This window comes from Berghia stephanieae, chromosome 7 (assembly GCF_034508935.2).
Source record: "Berghia stephanieae isolate SIO BIC M18660-M18661 chromosome 7, UCSD_Bste_1.3, whole genome shotgun sequence".
In the NCBI taxonomy this organism is placed as follows: domain Eukaryota; kingdom Metazoa; phylum Mollusca; class Gastropoda; order Nudibranchia; family Aeolidiidae; genus Berghia; species Berghia stephanieae.
Window position 1 is genome coordinate 41,743,097 of NC_088366.1, and position 12,869 is coordinate 41,755,965.

General features: G+C 37.4%; 1 protein-coding gene across 1 annotated transcript in view; it reads right to left on the reverse strand.

Moving 5' to 3' along the window:
• Positions 1-12,258: 12,258 nt before the first annotated feature.
• The window catches only part of LOC144976232 (uncharacterized), an 8,763-nt gene continuing 8,152 nt past the window's right edge, over positions 12,259-12,869 (reverse strand). The window contains exon 5 of the mRNA XM_078920411.1: positions 12,259-12,869. This exon is cut by the window's right edge and continues 681 nt beyond it. The gene's annotated coding sequence lies outside the window, so the exon portion shown is untranslated.

The following is a 12,869-nucleotide window of genomic DNA, read 5'->3' on the forward strand; positions in this document are numbered from 1 at the left end:
AAAAATCTATTTTAATCTGTCAAAAACCTCCATACGCCGAACTAAAATAGAACTTCCAAAAATAAAGACTAACCTCATAGAAGGAACAACAAGAAATAAAAACAAATCAGATACCTATACAAACATTAGCAATGAAAACAATACAAGAATACCCGGACTACTGGATACATGTTTACACAGATGGATCTACCCTTAAAGGAACTAAAAATGCTGGGTATGGGTTTATAGTAGAATACCCAGAAAAAACCTGTGATAAAATCCACAATTCTTGCGGAAGTTCCTGCTCAAACTACGAGGCAGAGGCAGTTGCAATAGAAGCCTCGCTGCTACACCTCTTTTCTGTTTTCCAGCTAAACCCTTCAAAACTTCAACACACTGTCATCTTCACAGACTCCAAATCAGTTCTCCAAGCTCTGGATTTAGATAAACTCTCCTCAACCTTCAATAGTTTAAGACCTCAACTAGATGAATTCCTTACAACACACAGAGTAGACTTATCTCTCCAGTGGATAGCGGGACATTCAAATATACCAGGAAATGACAATTCAGACAGACTAGCCAGACTCGGATCAACATTCTTACAACCACCAATTCCAGTATCCTTAGAAACAGCGAAACAAATAATCAAAACAAATAAGAGAGAAGAATGGATGAACAGTTGGGCAATGAGCACCACGGGTAGATGTATGTTTTCCCATATGACCACTCTTGTAAAGACTGATAGCCGAAATAAATAAGCTCAGAAGACACCAGCAAAACATCAGATTTCAACTAAGAACTCAACACATACCGCTCAACAGCCATTTAAGCAAAATTACAAAAGACACATCCCCCTCCTACCCCCTATGTCAACACCCCAATGAAACAGTAACACACCATTTGCTTAAATGTCAACGTCTTGAAGACCTGAGATGCACATTCCTCCCACCAAATCCAAGCATTAGTGCCGGGCATTTGGTACATTTTCATGTTCCTGTTCCGATTGTGTTCCTGATGGCGTTGTTCCTGTTCCGAAACATGTTCCTGGTCCAAATTTCAGCGGTCGAAGAGTTTCGTATCAGTCACGTCCTATGTAGTACGGCGTGCGTACTCGGGTTTGTAGGTGGAGGAGGGTGGGACGTAGGCTGGCTCTCTCTCTCTCTCTCTCTCTCTCTCTCTCTCTCTCTCTCTCTCTCTCTCTCTCTCTCTCTCTCTCTCTCTCTCTCTCTCTCTCTTTTTTTTTTTTTCTCTCTCTCACACACACACTCACACACACTCACACACACACACACACACATACTATGTATACACGGACACAGCATAACAATAATAATGTCCGCCCATCCCCACCTCATCGTCTCATTCCTCACCCTTCTCCTCACCAAATCATATCTTTTTGTTGACACTTGACACAGGAACAGGAACATGGACCAGGAACATGTTCCGGATGTATGTTCCTGGTAACTGTTCCTGTTTGAGCTGTGTTCCTGGTAACTGTTCCTGTTCTCGAGAACCAAAACCCGGGCGGTACTACCAAGCTTCAGTAACACTCCTTCCGCACTGGGACAAAACTGTCCCAGGACAAATTTGTCCCGTCCTACTGGAGAAAACTTCTATTCAAAAGGGGTTCCGCACTAGGACAGGACTGTCCCGGGACACACCTGCGCGAATGCATTTTTTTTTTCACAAGATTCAAAAGTTTATTTGTAGGCAATTGCCAATATAACGCATACAAGAATATGATATTTTCATCAACAAATCAAGTAAATAAAATCAATAATAAAGCAAGGCAAACAATGATAGTAATAATAATAATAGTAATAATTAATAATAATAATAATAATAAATAATAATAATTGATAATAATAATAATAATAATAATAATAATAATAATAATAATAATAATAATAATAATAATAATAATAATAATAATAATAATAATAATAATAATAATACTAATAATAATAATAATAATAATAATGATAATAATAATAATAATTTCACATTGTACGATGAGATTTATATAATCATGAAATATTCTTATAGCAAGAGTAATATTATTGCTGCTGCTGCTACTACTACTACTACTACTACTACTACTACTACTACTACTACTACTACTACTACTACTACTACTACTACTACAACTACTACTACTACTACTACTACTACTACTACTACTACTACTACTACTACTACTACTACTACTACCACACACACCACACTACTACTACTACTACTACTACTACTACTACTACTATACTACTACTACTACTACTACAACTACTACTACTATTACTACTACTACTACTACTACTACTACTACTACTACTACTACTTGCTGCTGCTGCTACTACTACTACTACTACTACTACTACTACTACTACCACTACTACTACTACTACTACTACTACTACTACTACTACTACTACTACTACTACTACTACTACTACTACTACGACTACTACTACTACTACTACTTCTACTTCGTCTTCTTCTTCCTTGAAAGAGAAAACAAAATTGCGTGCATCCTTTAATGACCCAAAGATTGCTCAAGGGTCAATTCCGTAGACTCTATGGTGATCTCCGATCTTATCTTAAAATGACTTTCTTGTAATCACCTCATTTTACCCAGGTGCAAATGAGTACCAGTTCGCTGATGAAGTAACCTTTGACGGACTAGCATCATTCAAGAGGATAATAGAAAGTCAGCATGGCTCGGTGGTACGGTCTTTGCTTCTTACCCGAAAGGCATCAGTTCGATGCAGATGCGCTGTGTTGCCTTGAGTAAGTCACCTCGCCTAGCTCAATTTGCGGCGCTGCATTGCGGCTGACGCCTGGGTTATACCTCGCCCTAGCTCAATTTGCGGCGCTGCATTGCGGCTGACGCCTGGGTTATTCCAGTCTTCCCTTGGAATAGACCCTCGAGAAAAGTTTCCCCTATGGGATGAAAAAGGGAATTTTATATTTTTAATTTTAAACTGTTATCTGTCTGCTCAACGCTACAGAAACATGGATAAGTTCCGGATTTATAAGCTTGGAGACACGATGGCCCATGGTTAGCGCGTTGTACTCTGGACTCAGAGGTTCTGTGTTCGATTCCGACCGAAGCCAATTTGTACTTTCTAGAGCAAGAAAATTTACTCCAATCACTCACTCCATTCAGGTGTAAAAGGATACCTGTCAAGCTGGGATAGTAATCTGCGATAGACAAGCGTCCTGTTCAAAGGTTTTCAAACAAATACGTTAATTGTCCGCTTCACGCTATTGAAACCGGAGTAACTCCTGCACCATTGGCTACAAGGCTCGAAAGGACTTAATTTGTCTTACAATGAGTCCAAGTGGCTCAGAAGGACTTACTTAAAAATATTTTCATTGAGAATTCCCGAAATAAATAACGATAAAGATAATTGATCCCACAAGTTACCGAATAGATGTTTTAGACACGTTACGGCTGTGTCACAAAGTGTGACACTTCTTAAATTATATTTATAAACATACGTTTTTAAATTGCCGAAAATGTTTGTGTTGCTATGTCTTCTGTACGTGGTTTCATCACATAGAATTATTTTTTGAATTGTTCTTGCTTTTTTATATTCAGAATTGAAATAAATAAATAAATCATAACTGTGAAATTGAATGTAAGCTTCAGTTTAATATACGAAAACAGATAAAATGGACGTTTCGGGTTTCCCCTTCATCAATAACACATGATGAATTAAAAACTACAGACGAATTAGATAATGTGGTAGTGGCGTTGTTAAGATGCATAAACAATAACATTGATGGGCAGGAAATTGTATGCTACTTTGTGAGGAAGCGCGAATTAAAACAGAGCAATAGAAATGTATAAAAGGTGCGTACTTAATTATGTCAAAAGAGGGTAGACGGGGAGGAACTGTGTAATGCATTATAGAAAGTGAACTAAAATAAAGTGTGGACTATTGTTGGAAAATAAATACAATGAAATTGGAAATAAATACAAAATATAAGGGATGTAGTTATTAATATATTAGTGGCATTGGCAGCAGCAGAAGCAACAGTAGTAGTAGTAGTAGTAGTAGTAGTAGTAGTAGTAGTAGTTAGTAGTAGGAGTAGTAGTAACAAGATATGAAGTGAGTAGAAAAGTGCCAGAAGACAATAGAGAATAAAAAAATTTTCGCGGCGGTGGTGAGGTTAGAACCTGCGACCTTATTGGTACGACAACTCCGCCTGGCAGGTGAGAGCGTGGCTCTACCGTGTGAGCTATCCACGAACACAAAATATTCGTATCAAACCCAACTCATTTCTAGATCCCTCTCTCACCCACTTCTGGAGACCGCCGATTCGTTCGCACACCACCATCGCGAAATTATTTTGACCAGCAGTTAAGCTTAATAGCCAATATTCTCAACACAAACATATAACATAGAAACGATTGAGACATTGAGTATGCTCCGGTGTATGGGGTGAATTTTTAATTCAGAAAAGTGAGTGGAGCAGGCACTTATGTTGGTAACAACAAGATATGAAGTGAGTAGAAAAGTGCCAGAAGACAATAGAGAATATATAAAAAATTTTAGTAGTAGTAGAGTATAGTAGTAGTAGTAGTAGTAGTAGTAGTAGTGTAGTAGTAGTAGTAGTAGTAGTAGTAGTAGTAGGATGCAGAAAATAAGACAGCATTGCAACTTGACACGGCGCCGCAATCTGGACTTTTGTCTAGTGCGGAAGTCTGCTATATTTTTCTACTATCACAAACGATATGAACACGGGATGGGAAGTCTGTCCGTTGATTTTGTAGCATTTCAAACGGCTTGGGACACAACGGACTTTTTGTCCGTCCCAATAGGTGCGGAAGATTTCTCTAAATTCTATATGTTACAGATTTGGGACAGGATTGTCCCAGGACAGTCCTGTCCTAGTGCGGAAGAGGTGTAATACACTTTGAAGTCGCCTGGAACAACTACAAAAGACGTCTCACTTCTACGTCAGGGCACACGATCAGGGGAGGGGGGGGGGGGGCGAGGCTGTCTCCTCTTCTCACTCATTGAATCGCAAATTAGGTTGATGTTTTGTGATGATACGTGAAAAGAACATCATATGGCAACGAAATTTGTAACATAAATAGATGAAATGTGCATATACATAACCTTATTCACGGCAAAATCTCTGCTTATGATAGTTTTAGAAATATTTCACTCAAAAGAGCAAACATCTGTTTTTAACGGGTTTTTTTAGTAATCGCACAAGTTTTGCCGCTGACACGATCTAAAATGACCACTTTACTAATTTTGTGCCAAATTTCAGATATATTTATTGATAAAAAGCGTCGTATTAATTTTTTTAATAGCATATACGAAATCGCCTTGAATTCGCGCGACTTCGCGACCGAAACGAGGCCCAAGGATTTCCGTGCGATCGTCATTGCTACATTCAAGCAGATGTAGAAAAATACAAATGGCTAATCGAAGTTACCACTGCCATGCATCTAAAACCATTAAAACTCACTACCAATTACGCATTCTAGCTGAATTATCCTCTGCTGGCGACCCCCCCCCCCCCCCCCCGGCCACACACACACAGACACACACACACACACACACTCACACACACAGACACACACACACTCACACACACACACACACACACACCACATATTCTATTCTAAGTGGGAGTTAAAAGAATCAAAATCATCTCGCTCACATATGACTTGAACACATTTACAAACTTTAATAAATACCTTCAATTTTATTGTGCATCCATTGTTTTACATCGCTTATACACAATGCCGAAAACAAGATTATCAAAAAATTGAAAGAAATGTACACAAAACAACGAAAGCAAAAAAAAAAAAAAGATAGCCGGCATGTTATGCCCAGACAGATAGATGATGTTCAAGTGCCAGATTAATTTTAGAAAATATGCCAAACAAATTACTGGAACATTCGGAATGGTCTAAGTAAATACCAAAAATTTAGAAGCATCACATTTTCTAGTAAATATATAACAATCTTGAATTTCTTAATTCTAGACGGTACTTTTTTTTGTTTAATGACTATTTTTTTATTTGGCATTAAAAGTACCAAATTGGCAACCGTGTGTGACATAAGTCTGGGCTTCCCTAAGGCTTTAATCATCCCCACCTATAGAAAACTTGAATTCATTGAAAAATGAAGCGTTTTAAAAACAAAACAAATTATTAGTTATGAAATATCTAAGAAAATCACTTTGAAGGGTGAAATAAAGGTACACTCGCAAGCTCCTGAGTTATTTGGCGCGTTAAAAATAACTCATTTAATAAATCCAAACCCGTGAAAAAAATCCTATGTTTTCCTTAAGTACTACTCAACTCACTTCATTTCTTGTCATTATTAACTTAGATGCCTGTTCCTCTCACTTTCTTTGATTAATATTCACCCAATACATCGGAGCTTACTCAATGTCTCAATCGTCTCTGTGTTATATGTTTGTGTTGAGAATACAGTTCATGGCTTAACTGCTAACTCTTTAAATAACTTTTGAGTTATTTGTGTGTTGACCTCGTGACCTCAAGAAGTCGCAAGATAGAGGGACTCAATATACTTACTCGAGCGTCCTTCTCGTGGGCAGGAGGAGGTGCCGTAACAGTGTGGTCGTGGGCTCGAATCCCCATCGCCGCAACGTTTATATTCTTTATCCCCTGGTACTTCTCTACTCTCTTCTTATTATCAACACAAGTGCCTGCTCCACTCATTTTCCTAAATTAATAATTTCTCTCACGTTCTGATGCAAAGGTTTTCCACAAATGTCACTCACTCAGTCCCCCAAATTACTAGGAAATCGTCGGGGAAACGTGTGTTCCAACCCTCTCCCGTGTTGGCCTGTCCACGATTTTCTCTATCAGTTCCTGGTTTAACAGTCTTCCCCAGTGTCGTGACGCCAACCCTTGCTTCTGTGATTCCAACATCGAGGGATAAATCGATAATAATATCAATTTGGCACATTCTCTTCCAGTAACCAGTACATTGCCGTACAATAACAATAATAATAATAATAATAATAATAATAATAATAATAATAATAATAATAATAAATAATAATAATAATAATAATAATAATAATAAAATAATAATAATACACATTTATATAGCGCTCATTCTCGTGTAAAACACAAGCTCTGGGCACTTTACAATATAAATATCAATTTTAAGTGAAAAAAATAAAATAATAATAATAATTCATAGCCAAATCAAGAGTTCATCGAGTCTTGAGATTCTTTTTAAAGGTAGGTAAAGACTTGCACTCCCTCAGACCACGTGGTAGTTCATTCCAAATCTTGGGGCCGAAACAAGCAAACGATCTATCACCAAATTTTGTTCTTGATCATATTTCCGAAATTTTCGTTCGGTCATTAAATGACCTAAAAAGTGTAATTTTCAAATTTACACATGACCACGTGATCTGTGAGATATGCCGGTGCTATACCAGTCAAACACTTATAAACAAGACACGCTGCTTTGTAATATGTGCGCTTTTCAATGGGCAACCAGTGGAGAGAGGCCAACAAAGGGTTTGCATGATCAAAAATTTTTTTGCCAAAAACTAATCTTGCTGCACTGTTTTGCAGTAGTTGTAATTGTTTAATAGAAGCCTGAGGCAAGTGGACAAGCAGGGAGTAAAAATAATCTAGTTTCGAAAAAATGAGGGAAACAACCAATGTTTTACATGTTCCAATTGCAATAAACTGACGGATCGAACTGATTTTCTTCAATTGAAAGTATAAAGATTTACAAAGAGCAGAAATGTGAGATGACATTCTCATTTCTGAATCAAAATAGACACCCAAATTTTTCAGTCTTTGAAACTTTGATCTTTTCACCCCCAATCAACACCTCAAGACCATCATTCACCTTCAACTGCCCTCTATTTCCCACAATCATCACTTCTGTTTTTGACTCATTCATTTTCAACTTGTTTGCATCCATCCACTCTTTCACATCCGTCACACATTCTTCCACACGTTTCACAATATTTTCGAGATTTTTAGTTTTATCAGTAGCATAAAGTTGCGTATCATCTGCATAGAGATGATAGCGCAGCCCATGACCAGTGATTACATTAGATAATGGAGAAGTATACAAAATAAAAAGAATTGGACCCAAAACAGAGCCTTGAGGAATACCAAAAGACAATGTATGTTGACGAGAAAGTTTATCTAAAATCATAACCTGTTGCTTTCTGCAATCTAAATAAGATTCAAACCACTGCAAGACAGTCCCAGACAAGCCAAAAGTTATATTAAGTCGTTTAATGAGAATACCGTGATCAATAGTATCAAACGCCGCCGAAAGGTCTAACAATGTCAGAAGAGAAACAGAACCTTTATCTAAAACATCAAGCAAATCACTCGCAACACAGCACAGAGCAGTTTCTGTCCTGTGGTAAGAACGATAAGCTGACTGAAATTTTTCCCATAGATTGTTTTCATGGAGATGTTGTGAAAGACGTCTGAGTACAACTTTTTCAAGGATTTTAGAAAGAAATGGCAGATTTGAGACCGGACGGTAGTTACTAAGGTCATTTACATCGAGATTTTGCTTTTTTATGAGAGGCTTTACAATTGCATGTTTATAGATATCTAGGACTTGTCCTGAGATAAGTGATTGATTTATAATATAAGTTATGCAAGGTATCAATTCAGGAAGACATAATTTAAAAATATTAGTTGGTAAAGGATCTAAATCACATGACTTCGAGGAAGATGAACAAATTATTTTAGAAATCTCTTCTTCAGTTGTTTCTTTAAAATAAGAGAATCCCTGTGAACCCGAAAAAGGGTGGAAATTTATATCTTCATTTTGCACGAGGTCCAAATTGTTCCGAATTTTCGATATTTTTCCCGAAAAGAAATCTGAAAATGCATCCGGCTGCTTTTCTACCGGGATATTAGTGGGTAGACACATGCCCTTTTCTTCCCCTAAAAGTTCCTTTGAAACAGAGAAAAATTCCTTAGTGTCCCTCACTGATGATAGTTTCGTGTTATAATAGTTTCTTTTTGCTCTTTTTGCAGGTGGCTTTATACTTATGCTTTTTTGCTATATATATCAGCCGGTCAATCTCAAGGCCCGATTTTCTCCACGATGCCTCTGCATTCCTTTTTTCCCTTTTGGCAATTTTTTCACTCTGGTTAAACCACGGAGACGGTTTCCTGGAATTTATTGTTCTAGTTGTCTTTGGCGCATGCCTGTCGATGACGTTGCGCAGTACCTCGTCCGTTTTCTGTGCTGATGGTATATCCATTCTTCCTAGTTCCTCTGACAGATTATTTTTAAAGGAACTAATGTCTATTCTTTTAGTATCCCTAGACACTATCTTGACTTTCTTTGCTTTCTCTTTGATGCTTTTGAGAGTTGCCAGAATCAGATTGTGGTCTGAAATTTCTTTTTTGATATTTTTATTTGATTCAACAAGTGAGGGTGTATCAGTGATGAACCAGTCCAAGATGTGCCCCAATCTTTGAGTTGGAGAGGTCACTAACTTGAGTCAGGCCATGTTCATTCAGCATATTTTTTATAATTTTAACGAGACTATTCTTATCAACATCAAACTGAATATTAAAATCGCCGATAAATTTTTTTCGCTTATTTGATGTGTCTTTTGATACAAAATCAGAAAATTCGTCAGCAAAATCATTCTGTCTCAGTTTGTTCTTTTTGCTTGGGGGTGGTCTGTAGATACAAGTGATTAAAAATGCAATTTGAGGGTTGGTCAATGTGGTTTGGACACACTCAAAACTTTTGAACGAATTTGGCCTGTTTTGTATTTTAGACGAAAGAGCGTGTTTGTATATGATGGCGATCCCCCAACCCCCCCCCCCCCCCCCCCCCTCCTGATCGTCCATTTCTTGGGAACGATTCCATCTTGTAGCCGGGAGGTGTCATTTCTTTCATTATAGGTTCATCACCGAACTGACGCAACCATGATTCAGTTATATATAGAATATCGATATCGTGTTGATCTATGACATCGATTATATCGAACGTCTTGTTTCTCGATGACTGTGCGTTAATATGGCCAATACAAATGTTATGATTTCCATGACTTGGTCTTGTGTCATTTGTCAATATTTTTGTTAACGTCTGTGGTGGTCGAGTTAAACGATGACAGTTCACTGGACGTCGCGGGACTGTTGTTTCAATAACATGTTGTTTACGTCGACCACCACGTTTACAGACAATCTTTTGTTGATTGTAATGGTGTTCACGTTTGAGGTAGGAGTGTGTGTTTTCAATTTGTAAACAATAAAAGCGCAGGGTGAATAAAAGTCCAACGACAGCCGACAGTAAAAATTGGTTATGAGAACGAGTAAAAATGGCGGGGTCCATTGAAGCATTGTAAAATAGTCCGAAACAATTTCGATAAAAATGATGTCGAAACCGTATAAAATATAATTAAAGCAATATCACAATGGTATCTTACGTGTTGTACAAAAATCCTTGAATAAAAATTGAATTGAAATAAGACGTGTAAATCCTTGAAATCGGTAAAAATTGAAGAGAAATGTCACAACAACAAAAACACGTCTTGCCTGTTAGGCAACTAACTACACACTGGAAAAACTCGAGTTAAAAAAATTGGCCTGAAAAGTCGTCCTTCAAATATCGATCGATTTAAATGATCCTCGTCTTGGCAAAAACATCTCTCAAATCTGGGACTTCTCTCCCGTTCTTTTCCTATCACCTTATATTAATTTTCTTGGCACTCTTTTAAACAAGGGCAATAACCAGTATTTTTCATAATATTTTTGAGAAGCTACAAGTCTCATCCCTTGATTGCAATTACCTTCGCTTTACAACGGAGCGTGAAGTCAGTAAATACAAATATAAGGAGAGGGGGCGGAGAGAAAGAGAAAGAGAGAGAGAGAGAGAGAGAGAGAGAGAGAGAGAGAGAGAGAGAGAGAGAGAGAGAGAGAGAGAGAGAGAAGAGTTTTCAGTCTGCTTCATTTTAAAACATTGTCTTAGTTCCTTCCTTTTGAGGTCTCAGGATAAAAAAGTCACATGTACGAAAATGTTGTCAAGTTATCGTCTAAATCCCATTTGATTTTCAGAGTAAAAGTTTATGGAGTAAATAAACAATAATGTTTTCAGACAGAATTTTTTGAAAATCCCCGGCAAGCAGAAAAATGACATCATCCCGACTTTTCGGGGGCAGTTTAGCTCAGAGCTACAGTCTTTTCTTCGTACCCGAAGGTACTGAGTTCAAATACCCACTGCGCTGTGTGGCCACGATCAAGTCACCTTTTCCTAGCTCAGTTTGCGGTGCTGCAATTGGGCTGATGCGTGTTATTCCAGTCTTCCCTTGGTACAAGCCCTAAAGACAAATTTCCCCTATGGAATGAATAGAGGGAATTTTTGTTTAGTTTGTTTAGTTTCTAGATGTAACTCAGATCAGCCGGAAAGTAAGCGAGATCATGTATTAATCTGTATCAGGCAGTGGTTCAGTGGTTACGGCCCGCTTTGCATGGTCAACTCCATCTCCCTGGGACATTCCGATCAGACTTACTGACTCGACTAATTACCTGCCTATAAATAGCATGCGCTTGGCTAAGAAGCGCACAACATTGCCATCCGGAAGTATAATTGACCAACACACAAAACTATGTGTAACTATGAACATTCATAGTCTGGTTAATACGGTTTAGTGAGAATTTCTCATAAACGTGGATGGCAAAAAAACAACAACAAAGACCCGAGTGACGTCAACTTCGTTCTATCTATACCAAAATCGTTGGGGTACGCAGCTTCGGTTTGTTCTTAATGTTGTAGCTGTTGATGTCTTTTTATTTCATTTCCATCTATGATGAAATTAGACCAGTAATGATAATTAAACACCAAGTTATATTTCTCAGAGCATTTTCAGTCCAATTTTGGATTAAAACAGTAGACCAGAATATTCTTGCCAAAAATAGTATCTTTTAAATTGCATTAATTTATGCAGGGTTATTTTGGGAAGGGGTGGGGTTGCATCCATTAGACAATTATTGGACGATTTTTAAAGTATTGAGAATGCCAGACTGTTTCCATGACAATTGACAATATAGATTGTAATTTTGGTGTAGAAAGAAGAAACATTTATCAATTAACCAGTTGACGGACGTATTCTGGAAAGACGCGTATTTAAAGTTTTGGCCAGAAAACTTGTTCTTCAAAATCAATCAATTTTAATGACCCTCATCTTGGCAAAAACTCCCAAACCTGGGACCTCGAAAATAGACCTTTCAACAGAATTGGATTGAGCAAAGAAACCAACGTTACATTTGAAAATATTATATTGATTTATTTATAGAATTTCATATATTCCAAAACAAATATCATTCATGCTTCACTAAAAGGATGAATTCATTTTCAAGTAAGCGAAATAAAGAGTATAAATTACAAATCCATTAAAACATAATCAACAGTATCAAATAAAAAGTCCTATACCAACAGAAATTACATGTCGTTTACTCGACTCAATGTGTCGAAGAAAACACAATGGTGGTAATAAGTGCCTGTCAAACCCATTCATACTTTATTAGAAAGTTTCCCTACACAAAATCACCGACAACACACAGCGGCAAGAGGAACGCATTACATTTTCTGACTTCCTCAAATAAAATATTAACTTTCTTTCAATAAGTAACGGCTTCACTTGTCTATATATTATTTTCTTATATCAAAATATCATTTAAGAGGTTAAACCTGCTCAGGTTGCTAGAATGTGATGACGAAAAAACGCTTTAAACAAAAAATGACTATAGCAGGTTCGAAAATAATAAATTACCAGACAAGGAAAGTTTCGGGCTCCATACCCCTTCCTCAGTCAACAAACAAAAGAATAGAAATGGTTTTGTCATCGACTGAGAAAGGAATGGGGCCTCATTCCTTGCATGA